The sequence below is a fragment of the Diuraphis noxia genome, unplaced genomic scaffold (genome assembly GCF_037042655.1).
Source record: "Diuraphis noxia isolate RWA-SAM2 unplaced genomic scaffold, SU_Dnox_SAM2 contig0004, whole genome shotgun sequence".
NCBI classification, from domain to species: domain Eukaryota; kingdom Metazoa; phylum Arthropoda; class Insecta; order Hemiptera; family Aphididae; genus Diuraphis; species Diuraphis noxia.
Genome location: NW_028301714.1, coordinates 57,735,659 through 57,749,306, shown reverse-complemented (window position 1 = coordinate 57,749,306; position 13,648 = coordinate 57,735,659). Strand labels below are relative to the sequence as shown.

The 13,648-nt window shown below is 32.0% G+C and overlaps 1 protein-coding gene across 3 annotated transcripts in view; it reads left to right on the top strand.

The window, feature by feature from the left end:
• Nucleotides 1–13,648, top strand: part of LOC107173257 (uncharacterized) — a 99,991-nt gene that overhangs the window by 64,130 nt on the left and 22,213 nt on the right. The gene's annotated exons all lie outside the window — the stretch shown is intronic.

Here is a 13,648-nt window from a genome sequence, read left to right as displayed (position 1 = left end):
TAATAATATAATATTTGAAATTTTTTCGGTTAATAAAGCATCGCTTAAAAACTACAATATTTTTGAAATGAAATGATTTATTAATGACCACCTCGGTGGTCTACCTCATACATATATCTCACTTTTTAATTATATGATTTTTTATTTTTAAGACAGATTTCAGGTTTTATAATTGAAATAGGTACATATAAATTGTATATATGCGTAATATATTATAAACAATATAATTATATCGACCAAAATATTTAAAATACCATTTGTATAGCTTATATTATGTATAATATCATAAAAAAAAAATGTATCATAATTATAATCATATATATAATTTTTAAATTAGGTACTACAATATAGTAGTATAATACCTATATTAAATTAAATTTATATATTATAAATATTATACCTAGAAATTTAAATATAACTATACATTTAACTTTATATAGGCAGTATTATACATCAGTACCATCAGTCCGGAATTTAATATTGGTAGAAGGAATTTTCATCTTTCTTAGTAAAAAAAAACAATACTTAACAATATGATAGTGATTTTAAATACATTTACAAGCTTTCCGTGGTGGACCCTAACCCCAAACCCTAAACGCTAACCCCTCCCCCTGCGACTATTGCATGAACTCGCTCACATGCATATACTGATATACATATTTATTCATTTTCCACATTACAATATATTATATTATTGTAGTATTAGTAAAGAATACATTTTTAGAACTTATGGTGAAATCGAGTCTCTCAAGTCATTCTGTGCTAAAGTTGCGTTATATCGAATACTATGTAGGCAGTATCTACCTATTTATGTTTTATGCCTATATATACGCAAGTCCACAATTTATTATCATATTATTTCTGCTCACACTGTACAGCGTGGTCACGAAACGATGGCGTTTGCGTATTTATAATATCTATAATACCACGTGGTGTTACACTAAAAAGTAATAATAATATCATATCAAGTATACATAACTTAATATCGTAAGGTATCGGTTCTACTACTACAATACCTATTAGGTACTTGTAATATCACTATTTCCTACTAGTGTCTAGTACACTCTGCTGCAGTGCAGTCGCTGTGGTCGGCATAAAAATCAACGGTGCACAGTTATGACGGCAGTTTGCATTTAACTCTGGGAACTCATTTTTTCTTCATTTCCAAACGGGTTATATCATTACTATTATTATCATGTTACAGGTATGTAGGCACTGGAAAACGCGATTTGATCAAGTCATGTTGACGTTTAACCACGTTTTTCTCGAGCGCGCGCGCGTGTGTCGCATTATGGCTGCTCGGTTGTGCTTTGGCTTGAATACAAGCCGCCTTATATATAATATATATATATGTATGTTATGGTTATGGATATAGGTACATCCAATTAGTCGTGTGGCTTTTCGCACGGCAGCGTAACACCCAGCCTGGCCGATAAAATCGTTCGCATCTGTATATAGGTACGCAAATGTCGCTAGTGTTTCGCAACTATAGGTATACTTGTCGGCGCGAGAGATTAAAAAATAAAAAATTCTCTCGCCGAGGCGCGTTCTAAATTACGCTCGTTCGTTCGATGTCGGTTCGCGGCCTCTGCGACAGCGCGGGCTTGCATAACGCTAGCGGTAATATAATATGCGATATAGAATAATAATATATATAGGTACCTACCTACTACACCAGAAGAAGGTCACCTGCAGCGGGCTGTCGTGCCGCAACAGGAAACCATAGATCTATATAGACCGACGACAGTGATGGAATGTCGTCGGCGGTTTTATTAACCCCTTTCTGTCACCACGAGACGCGTACCTATATATTACTATATGTATATATATATATGTACCCATTTTTACTAGCACATTTTATGTGCACAATACATAAGTGCATATAGTATACGATATGGCGCGAGACGTTTTCGGTGCTCAGTACATATTATTATTCTAAGTTGAAAGTCCGCACAAGTGCCCGAAATGCGTTGTAGGTACCTCTTTGTTTATAGCGATGTATCGCACTCGATATCGTAATAACGCCTGAATTATTGTGGAGAGTTGTTTTTATTTTATTTTTATAGCAGAATTAATTTGGACTTGTGACAAGTGGATTTTTTTTCTTCGTATGGTAGTTGTTATCGACATAGGTAGATTAGATTATAAAATACGTATCGTACGTTTTTATTTTGAAAAAAAAAATGAATTTTTACGACTCATAATTTTTTAGGACGTGATACTTTTACACTACATTTAATTATATGTCTAGATCTGATAAATAAACATTTAATTCGAACAAAAAATAGTAGTTTTAGACTGTTAATATTTGACTGAATGATACAATTGCAGACTATCGACTGATAAAACAGTTTCAAAAAAATTAGAACACATTATAAAAGATACATTTTTAAAATTATTTACCAGCTTAATGTGAACATAAAATACAAGCGTACAAATATGTCCAGATTTATTTTGCCACAAAAAAAAAAAAAAACATATTAATTAGACCCATTGACGTATGAGAGAAATACAATCTTTAACATGTCTTATAAATTAATATATATATATACAATATGTCAATATAAGGTACAATAATAGTATTACACTAGTATTATTATAGAATTTAACACTAGAGCCGATATCATCAAATTTATCGCAGCCATCAATCTTCAAATCAAAATTTAGTTAACACATAGATTTAGTACCTATTAATTATTTTCTCTGTAAGCCCAATAACCAATGTTTCCGAAGGCTTATATAATTAAAAAAAAAAATTAATGTTAGTTGCACGTAATTCGGCCAGGTACATGTGAATATTAAATTATTATTAACATTTTAAAAAAGTTAATAAGAACTTGAAAATTGTATTATTCTTAAAGTGAGTCCAACAGTTAACAATAAAACCTTGTATTTCAATAATACTAAATATAATGAAAATGTCTACCTGCCACTCTTGTCCGATTTAATTAAAATAAAAAACAATTCAAATTCCGTAAGCTGTAGTTAAAACTTTGTGTTCTAAAGTGTCGGGACACAATATTTAAATATTATATTGTAATAAAACAGTCGCTGAGTCATTCGTCCCATTTTATTGATGAGAATATAAATGATAAATTAAGGACGAATATTGACTGGAAACGGTTAAACGCTTTTGTATGCGATTAGTTTCATTTTATTTGACGAGCGCGTTCCTGTATACAGATAATTGCTTGTATTCGTATTAATTTTCATGATTTGTTTTCATCTTCAAGATGTTAAATGTTATTGACGTAAAACTTGTTTCAACTTAACCACAGTTTTTATGGATAAATTATTACTACACATTTCGGATCGTAATAACGCGTATATAAATCTTTTCTGATCAAGAAATGTGCAAATATCCCCCCTCCCCCGTCTAGTGATGCCATAAGGAAAAAAGGTTTATTAATCGCGCAATATAGACAAATCAAAACATTACATTTGATTTTATAATAAAGTTTAAGACTCTGTAAGGATATAATAATGTTATTATATAACTGCCAAATTTTGAAGTATTGAACATAATTTTTCGATTTAAATGGTTAATTAAACATTTTAATTTTGATTTATAACAACAAAAAACGTGTTGCAGTTCAAGTAGTCGTGTAATAGGCTTAAAAAGTTGAAATATTAGATATATATCATATTATATTTATTATATAACTTTTATATGATAGCATTGTTAGATATTGTTGAATATTAAATTTAAATAATTAAAAAAAAATTTTAAATCAATTTGTTTACTATAAAGACAGGTTTTTATATTTTGTTATAAATTATATAAATATTAAATATACATTTTGAAAATCATTAAGAGACATATTTGATTTTGATAACATTCTTGATTTCTTTGATGATTTTTAACGAATGTTAAAATCGATTTTGAAATCTATCTCAACATTCGATCCCTGAACACCGTCTATGGGATCCAGTATAATATTTTGCCTAGACGACGACTATCTCGATTAGGCTTTTGGTTGGATTTTCTATCATTTTCAGTAGTTTAGCCGTAATTCAGATGGCCTTTTAAGCGAGTATTACTCTGAAGTAGCTGCGTGGTGGTCCTAACTACTTGACGTATAACTTTTTATATGGTAATAATGATACTAATAAATAATAATTCTTTATCCACTAATAAATAGCATATCTACATTATGAATCATTACTTATATTAGAAGTAATCTAAAAAGGCCTCGAGTTACGGAAAAAAGTAAGTAAATTTATATATCACAAAAACCTGTATAAATATTCTGATGAATCGACTGTACCCGGAGGACGTGCAGAGGATATCTTCCAATCGTTCGTTTCTTTAAACATATTTTTATTTTATCTATACGGTCGAATGTTGTCCGTGAAATGACTTAATGCCTGCGTATCATATTCTATATTTATTTCTATACGACGAAAACGATACACTCGTAATCATCAGTAGTTGTGTGTATTATATAAATAAAAAATAATGTAATCAAAACAACGCTCGGCTCGTTTTTAATAATTATTAATATTGTGCCCGTGCGAGAGCTTTTCGTTGCATAAATGTACCTATATATATATATATATATATATATACAGGGTGATTTTTTTATCGAAGAACACTCATACTCATACACTCATACTTTTTTAAATAATGAGTGTTCTTCGATAAAAAAATCACCCTGTATGTATATATATGATGTAGGTATAGGATAATGTAATTCGTCAAAAATTTAAGTCAAAAAAGTGCAAAGCCTCGGGGGGGACAGACGTCGGCCTGTCCACCGTTTATTACATAAACAAAAAAATCCGTATGATATGGTGCGTAAGCGTGTGCGTATAATAATCATTGTATTTGGATTGCTTAAAGATGTGCCTCGTAAATAATATATACTATAGGTATATTATTATGTACGCTCACAGCAGAATTTCTCTCTCCGGTGATTCGTGAGCAGTAATATACAATAATATTATTACTATCATTGTGTGTAACGTATGTGACTATTTAAATTCGATTTGAAAACGGAAACACCGAACGGAAAACTGATTCCAAAAACGGACGTCGTTATTTATTTTTATTTTACTTTTTATTTTTTTTTTTAAATTTAAATTTTATTCATTCTCCACTCAAGGCCTATACGAACAGCAGTGTATAATATATCTATTCGTGCGCAATATACATGATTGTTAAACGACTGGCTGAGCGGAGTTAATAACAGGAAATTAGGTAATCCGACGACTCCGACACGCGGACCGGTTTCGATGCCTATAAGAAACAAATTTATAGACACATTGCAAATAACAGTATTATAACGTACAGTCGATTACAGGTTTTTCCCTTCTCCTAAAAACTCGCTAAAAAGACCAACGTTTTTGGTCCGATGATTTATCGTTGTCAAAACATCTCGGGTGTAAACACTATTCGGTAGATATCCGCGGAACACCGTATTAAAACGAGGGTAAAAAACCAAAAACAATTAGCGAGTTAAACGCGAATAAAAATTACTTTATTCACATGACGTTTTTTTTTATGCGTGAAACCAACACGGTTTCATTCATGTTAACTCGATTCGTATGCCATGTATACCGCGAATATCACCGTCATTACTCACATACATATTTTGTTCGAATTAGTTTTCGTGCGTTGCAGTTTACAACAATAATTATCCTCCATGAGTCAACCGCGGCGTATCGTTTATAACTATATTTCATCAACCTCCACGGAGACATTACCATAATTTTTTCTTATGCGTTTCATGTATGTTACGCAAATTATACAACGTGTTACTCATCAGTCATCACATGATACATCCGATCTGCAATGAGTGGTCGTATGTGTACTCTATAAAGTATCGTAAATAGTATTATAATATTATAGATGTATAATAATATATTATAGTTGCCTACTTTCCGATTATATTATATTTTTCATGGTTTCCTCATTAATCTGTATAATTTTTCAGTGACAACAAACTTAAAAAATTGTCTGGCATTTAATTCGATGTATAACATAAAAAATACAATTTCGTGAGATGAGTTGGGGAAAATGAAATATGATAACTATATTTAAATCGTTTCAATACTGCAATAGTCATATCCATAATATAATGTTGTAGGCAGGGCTCGAAAAGTCGAAAGTCATAAGATTTGCATGTTTTTCAGTAAACTATTCAGTTCTAGATGATTTTTCCATATATTTTTTTAAAATAAAAATACGTATTATATTTTACACTTTTTAAATTTTAAAACAAATAACTAACAAAAAAGTTTGTGACTGTCATCCACTAAATAACTGTAGTCTGTATAGTTATCAATTTTATATGGACATGTGCCCATTATTTTCTAATAAATATTTTTCCTCGTCGACTGAGTCATTGTGAACTTTGAAGATTCGTGTATCGTAAATTTGTTCGCACTCTGTACAATAACTTGATTAATATAAATTATTTATTTAGTTTTTAAACATTTCATTTGTCTCTCTTATTTATCTCCATTATCTTATATTTTCATTCAAATATTTTAGCATTTTTAACCTTTCCACCGGGCGGTCTATGAAATATCGAGAGGTAGACGGCAATATAGATTTTGGTTTGGACAATATGTCGCGCTCGACAAGTTTATAGTCAACTATCTGATGCATTATTTTTTGTACTTCGAAAATTATGGTTTATGCTTATAATAGTATATACATGTATGTTTTTGTCTGCGTGCGCGCATGTGTGTTGTACGCAATGTTGGATGTCTTACGATATTGTTTCGACGACGTTCTACACTCACTCGCACAAGCCGGACTCACATATTATAGGCACACGCGTATTGTATTATACATATATTATAGAGTTGTGTAAAGGACTCGTATATCAATATATGTGCGTGAATTACACGTGTTCGCGTTTAGCTGGGGCACGTAATACAACACATTATAATATGTACAGTCGGATCTTATAGGCGTCGTACACGTCCGGAAAGTGTTCGGCACAAGATAGCTCGACACTGGTGGACGGTGGTGTTGCGTATATATATATATATATATATGTATACGACTCGTGTAATCGTCGTGTGCCGGAGGGATGCTGCGGCGGCGGCAGACAAGGAAGACGACGAGAAGAAGAAAAAAAAATATACATCGAACAAGCCATAATATATCGTATATAGGTACTGTGTGTACGTGCGTGAGAGTGCACAGTGTTGGACGTTGGTACAGCGTATTATATACATTGAAGCGTGTGAGTAACACACACACACACGCACACGACGTATTATGTGCTTGTGCTGCGTATAGACATGTCGAAGATATTGTTCCGACAATTAAGCTTCATTATAATAAGACACGGAACGACTTCGATTTCCTGCGCGTATATTACTCATACATACATATTATATTATTATACACGCACCTATACCTATAAACGATACCTGCAGCACACTAACACAATATGTTTGCGTGTATCATATATAGAAGCGACTCACAAACATATTATATAATTTGGATTATCTTGGGACGAAAGCTGCGAAATGCTCGGGTGCCGTCGTCGGTTTTTGTGCCTTCACATGTTAACATGAATTATAATATTACCAATATGCGTACCAAGCATACGATATAATAATATTATGCACGATGATAATATTATAAATGTGTTATTATTTATTGTCGACCAGCACTCATTGTACTCAAATCGAATTGCACTATTTAGGTAAAAAAAAGGTGTAGATAACAATATATTATTGTAAACAGCACTCGGACCGACCATTGCATCATAAAGGATTTTTATCGTAGTTGACAATTGCGCGTGCAGAGACACCTCTATCGAGTTAGTTTATTATTACACGAAGTAACGTGTTTAACTTGAAAACAAACGCAAATCAACTTACTTTTATATTATTATTTACTTAAATTATATCCGTTTATATGATTATTATAACCAAAACAATAAACTCAATATAATATATTATATATATAGTAATTAAAAAAAATAAAAAATAATCATTATATCCCCTACCGTGGTCATATGTTGGTAAATCCATCTTTTGTGATACGCAACCGAAACCATAGAGCCAATATTCGAACACTATCTTTTTTTCGTTTCAAGTATATAGGTATTATGCTATTCAACAAAAATAAGTGTTAGCCGATGATATTATTGTACAAGAACGATGCATTGCAGTCACCCGTCGTCGTTGCAACAGCTATACACTTACACCTAATAAATAATATATATATATATATATATATATATATAGACATCACACTTTAATCGGCCGCTCGCGAGTATGTTAAAGCTCGACGGCGCGATTTATGTGCGTTTTTCGAAACCGTCGTCTTACGGGTGTCTATATATTTGTTATTATTATTATTGTAGAACGCGCGTTCGACTCGGCGGGGGACGACGACGAAATTATATATATATAACAAATAAGTAGATATATATATACGTGATATCGTATGGCGGTATATATAGGCACTCAACATATTACATCGATTATAATATATTATTATTATACGATTTGTATTTATTTTTTTTTTGCGCAACAACAAGCGCACACCCGCTGCACTGTGCCCATGCAGACCTCGGGAAATGTGGTGCAAAGTGAATGGGTCAACCGCATTATGTATAAATACAATGGTGCGCGCACACATATGTATATTTACACGTCAAGTTCGAGGCTATACGCATTAACGAATCTCCTCGGCCCGACCGTTCTCTGCCAAGACACTTCATTAAAACGCCATCAATCAGACGCGGGCGCGTGGTGGACTATAACATAGCCCCGCGTATATTATTATCATGCGTGCGCTCGGAGACCTCTGCGGAGGTTGCGTTTCGCGCGACAGTCGTAACAAAAAAAAAAAAAAAAAATGAACGAGCACATATTTTTGTCTTGCATAACTATTACACCTCGTTCAACAGCTACTATATTACATAGCGATATAATAACAGTGGTAGACGCATTTATGATATTATATTATAATACATTTATTATGCTATACATAATACATATATGTATATGTATACAGAAGTAGGTATACACGCGTGTGTAACACGGCGTCTTATACGGATGTGGAGAAATAAGAACAAATAAACGACGGTTATTGTATTGCTGCAGCTATACGCGATATGATATGTGTAGATACATCATACAGGGTGATTCGCCGAGGATGCTCATTCCTCTTTACTCCCTTCCGATATAATTCAGTTATTATGAGACATATGGCTTCCGGAAATATTAAATATACTTGCTTTCGAAATGATGACAATATATATTTTTAAATTGTCGAGATTTTTTTTAACTACTTAAGGAGTGTCCTGAGGTGATGATATAATAACTCATGTTTTTCAAACGAGAACCACCCTTTTTTACAATAAATTATTTAGTGGATAATATTTGTGAACATTTTGACGTATCAGCATCAAAATTTGTTGTACGTTATTCCTTTTGAGTTTTGTAAATTACCAAGAATAATATATAGGTTTGTGGCAATATGGTGATTTGAAAATGTTGGTGATTAATTAATCCATCAATATTAATAATTATCGTTCGAATTTTGAATTAAGTAAACGTATCTACAGCAATTTTCAAAAAAAAAATATTCATTAAGTAATTTAAAGTAAAAAGGGGGAGAGTTGCTGTTTTAAAAAAAAAATTGAAAGTTTATATCACAGGAAGAAATTCTTTAGATATTGAGTAAGTTCAAAAGAATTCAAGAATTTGAAAATTTTGTCTATGAGTTAGCATTGTATTTAATACTCCAAAAATCAGAATTTGAATAAATTCATAAATTAAGGGAAAAATCAGCGTTAGCACATGTGCTTGGGGAATCATCTAATGTGCATTACCTATTTCATAACTTAAGACGTATTATAGATTCATGTGTTATTTTTTTTTTGTTCGTCGAATTTAAATACGGGACACGTGCAACGATTCTGAGGTTTAAGGAAAAACGAGTTATTGTCCTCCACTAAATTATCTTGTACAATACGCGCTTAGTCTCTTGAAGATGATGATGCCTGCATTATATTATATGTATACACGGGAACGATAATAAATTATACTTACCTACTATAATAATATATATATATATATATATATAGTATATACTGACCAACAGCAAAATATGTTTGCTCGCACCCCAGCTTGCATATAATGTGTGTTCAAATAGAACTATTGTTCAACAGCGTAAGTATTGTAAAATTACCACAGCAGAGCGTCGTAGGAGAATTATCATACTAGATAAATTATGTTCCGTGCCAAGTTCTTATTATATTATTTTATTCCAACGCCGCCGTATATTCGAACGTATTTCTCAGCGGGACCGATAGATTTATCGACTAGGACAAGTACACGAGCGTATCTTATTCGATACCTATATATATATATATAATATTATTATATGTGCGCGATACAAGATAATATGTTTATTCCTAATCAAACAAAATTATATTATATTAACTCTCTTACAGGTAGGTACCTACCTGTTGTAGCAGCGAACACAAAGTAAAGCAAACACAATAAATAAAACCACAACGTTTATCGTTTATGTAATTATATTATACACTGATAATGATGAAAGATAATATCGTAATATGTGCGCGATGTATAGCATATAATATGTGTATAATGTATATGCATATATTGGCATTAGAGTATAGGTAATGTGTAGTATATTATTATTATATATTATAATATTGTTTTACATATTATACTTATGTATAACGCTCGTTATTACAAAATATATAACAATATAATATTATTCATTCGTATATTTTCCAACGGCTTTGGCGACAAATTATTATTTCCATATTATCTGAATCGATAAACAATAAGACTGTTATTGTTAATGTACATAATATATTATATATGCTTTATATTCGCTTTGTACACTCATTACACGCGGCTTCTTCTCACAATATTCCAAGTTGAGCTTATTGTCATTATGTTGTATAAGGTAAACGTACTAAAGAACTATGTAAGCATCTGATTTCGATTAAAATATGTAACCAAATAGTCATCGAACACGTTTCGTCAATCGAGACGTTCATTTAAAACGATTTAATAATCTGTAATTATAGCTAAAGCTAATAGGTGAAACAGTCATGGTAGATGATGCATAATTCAAATTACAATATTTTTTTGCTGATTATATATATATATATATATATATATTATACGAAATAATTGTTTTTCGCCAAGTTGACGTCACTTAGTTGTTTCCGTCACTATATCCATTTGAGTGTGTGGGTGTCTATAGTTTGAGAAATGCCTACAAAATATTATATTATTATACATCCGAAAACACAACGCAGTTATAGCGTTATAATTATTTCACAATACTGAGCGGAAAACCTTGCATAACGCCGCAGCAGAAGTAGTAGACCAGATGGTCTGGGCATATTTTATATACATAGTTGGACGCGGGACGCCTAATTACACCGATTCGCGTTAGTAATATTTTTAATAACGACGTCTGCAGTATCGCTCATCGTACCACGGTGCGGAAAATCGGAAAGAACCGACATAACTTGGCCAAACAATTTTAAAGTATAATATAATATACGATATCGGTTACGACTTATGCTGCAGCGCACGATTATAATACATAATAATATGTACGTATACGCAATAGAGGCGAAAAATTATTATAACAACTAATTAAAACGAACGTTATGGTCTTGTGTCGGCGTATATATAAACACAAACACACGAACATAATATAATTGCATTCGCATGCCTCACGCCATGATGGTGATGGGTGTACACTGTATACATATTGTCATGCGTCAATAGTTTCGAATAATAAATAATGCTTATTTATATTTTCAGCAGTTAAGTTCATATAGACATATAATCAGTGGCGGCTCGTGAGGTTCACCTAAGGTGGCATTTTTAGTATTATAGTAGTTATTAGTTGACTTGAGCACACTGGCGCAAAGCGAAATGGATAATGTACAGTGTTATCGTTTCGACGAATGACGTGACATCGCGACATGATAAAAATAAGATCGGCGCACACATTAAATATGCTTCAAAATTTTTTTTACCATATATGACTATCCGACGTTTCAAGACCTAAAATTTACACGGCCGTCCGGAGCACAAACAATTTTTTTGGTTGGTTCACGTGCTCCTGTGCACCATATATCACGAGCCGCCATTGCATATATAGAACCTTTAATGTATAGGTAATATTATGTTTTAATACATCTAGCTGCAGTTCACGCCATTTAACCATTGCTTCCATTATACTCATCGCAGTTGAGCAAAATGTTATGTGTCTATCTACTCGTATTTTAAACCAATCGATATACATAATATATATTGTAGTATTGTGCATAATATTTCTAGGTATAGAATATTTTTTTTAGAGTATTTCGATACATAAAAATCAAATTTTCAACGAGTATTTTATAGTTGATCATAGCTATAACTCACACTTCTGAGTATTTCATGTAAGTAGATATATCCAGATGATTGGAGATGGATGATCGGACGAACGGTATTTTGAGGGGTAGCCTTGTGCCACTTTACTGCACTCATAAAAACTACTGAATACTTTAACTATATTATAATATGTTAACTACTCGTTCGAAATATGATATTTATATTTTCTGTATCGCATTTATATAAAACGGAGACATAATGGCATCGTGCGAGTAATATGTGTAATTATCTTAAGCTAAAATACATTACATATTGATTAAATTGAATTCAATTGATCGGAAACAAAAATAAAACTTTTTAAATTTGGAGGAAAGGGATACGTGCCTGGAAAACTTTGCCTATATAATATAATATAGAATTGTAATAAGTCTGGATGCGTATATCTTACGTCTAATTATAAAAATATAAGTTTACCTGTATACGAGAGATATGCATACATAATATTTTATATATACATATACAATATATAACATATAATATATCCTATAGTGTTCTGCTGCACGAGTGCAGTGTACGAGACGTCCACGGGTGATTAATAGAAAGAAAAAAATGAAATAAAAAGATTTGAAATATAATACGCGCGGTATATACCCTCATCATTGCTAGATTGCCGAAATACCGTGTCGTATTTACGACCATGTGTCTCGGTTTTCCTGCTGTTGCCATAAACATATCCGGAGCCCATTAAGACACAGCCCACGCTTGCCACGATCCGGTCGTCGTAGTCGTCATCAGGTGTGTGTGTGTGTGGTGTGTATACATAGATATTGGAGACCTATGCGTTGCCAAAAACCATTTCTGTGTTTTTCTATTTTAACACGTATATATCTACCTTTATATATATATTATTGTATATACGTTCGGTTTCAGTTTATATCGTCTGCACATAGACCTATAAAAACTGAACGTAACTAAACCAGTATATAAACTTGTATATACGTGGTCTATTATAGTATATACACCTCGAGAGTGGTTATTATTGTGTGTGTATGTGAGTTCATAATATGTATATATTATAGGTATACTGTGTTACATATACTCGCATTTAATAGCATACAATATGTATATAATTTGTATATTGTAAGTAAATAATATAAACCTATAATAAACGAATGACGACGTTTAGTCTGACCATTTGCTCAATGAGTTATTTTTTTATATTATATTATTGTAATATTCAACGCGGAGACTTTAACGCCAGTATTACACTGCTCAAGCGTATTATAATATATCGTTT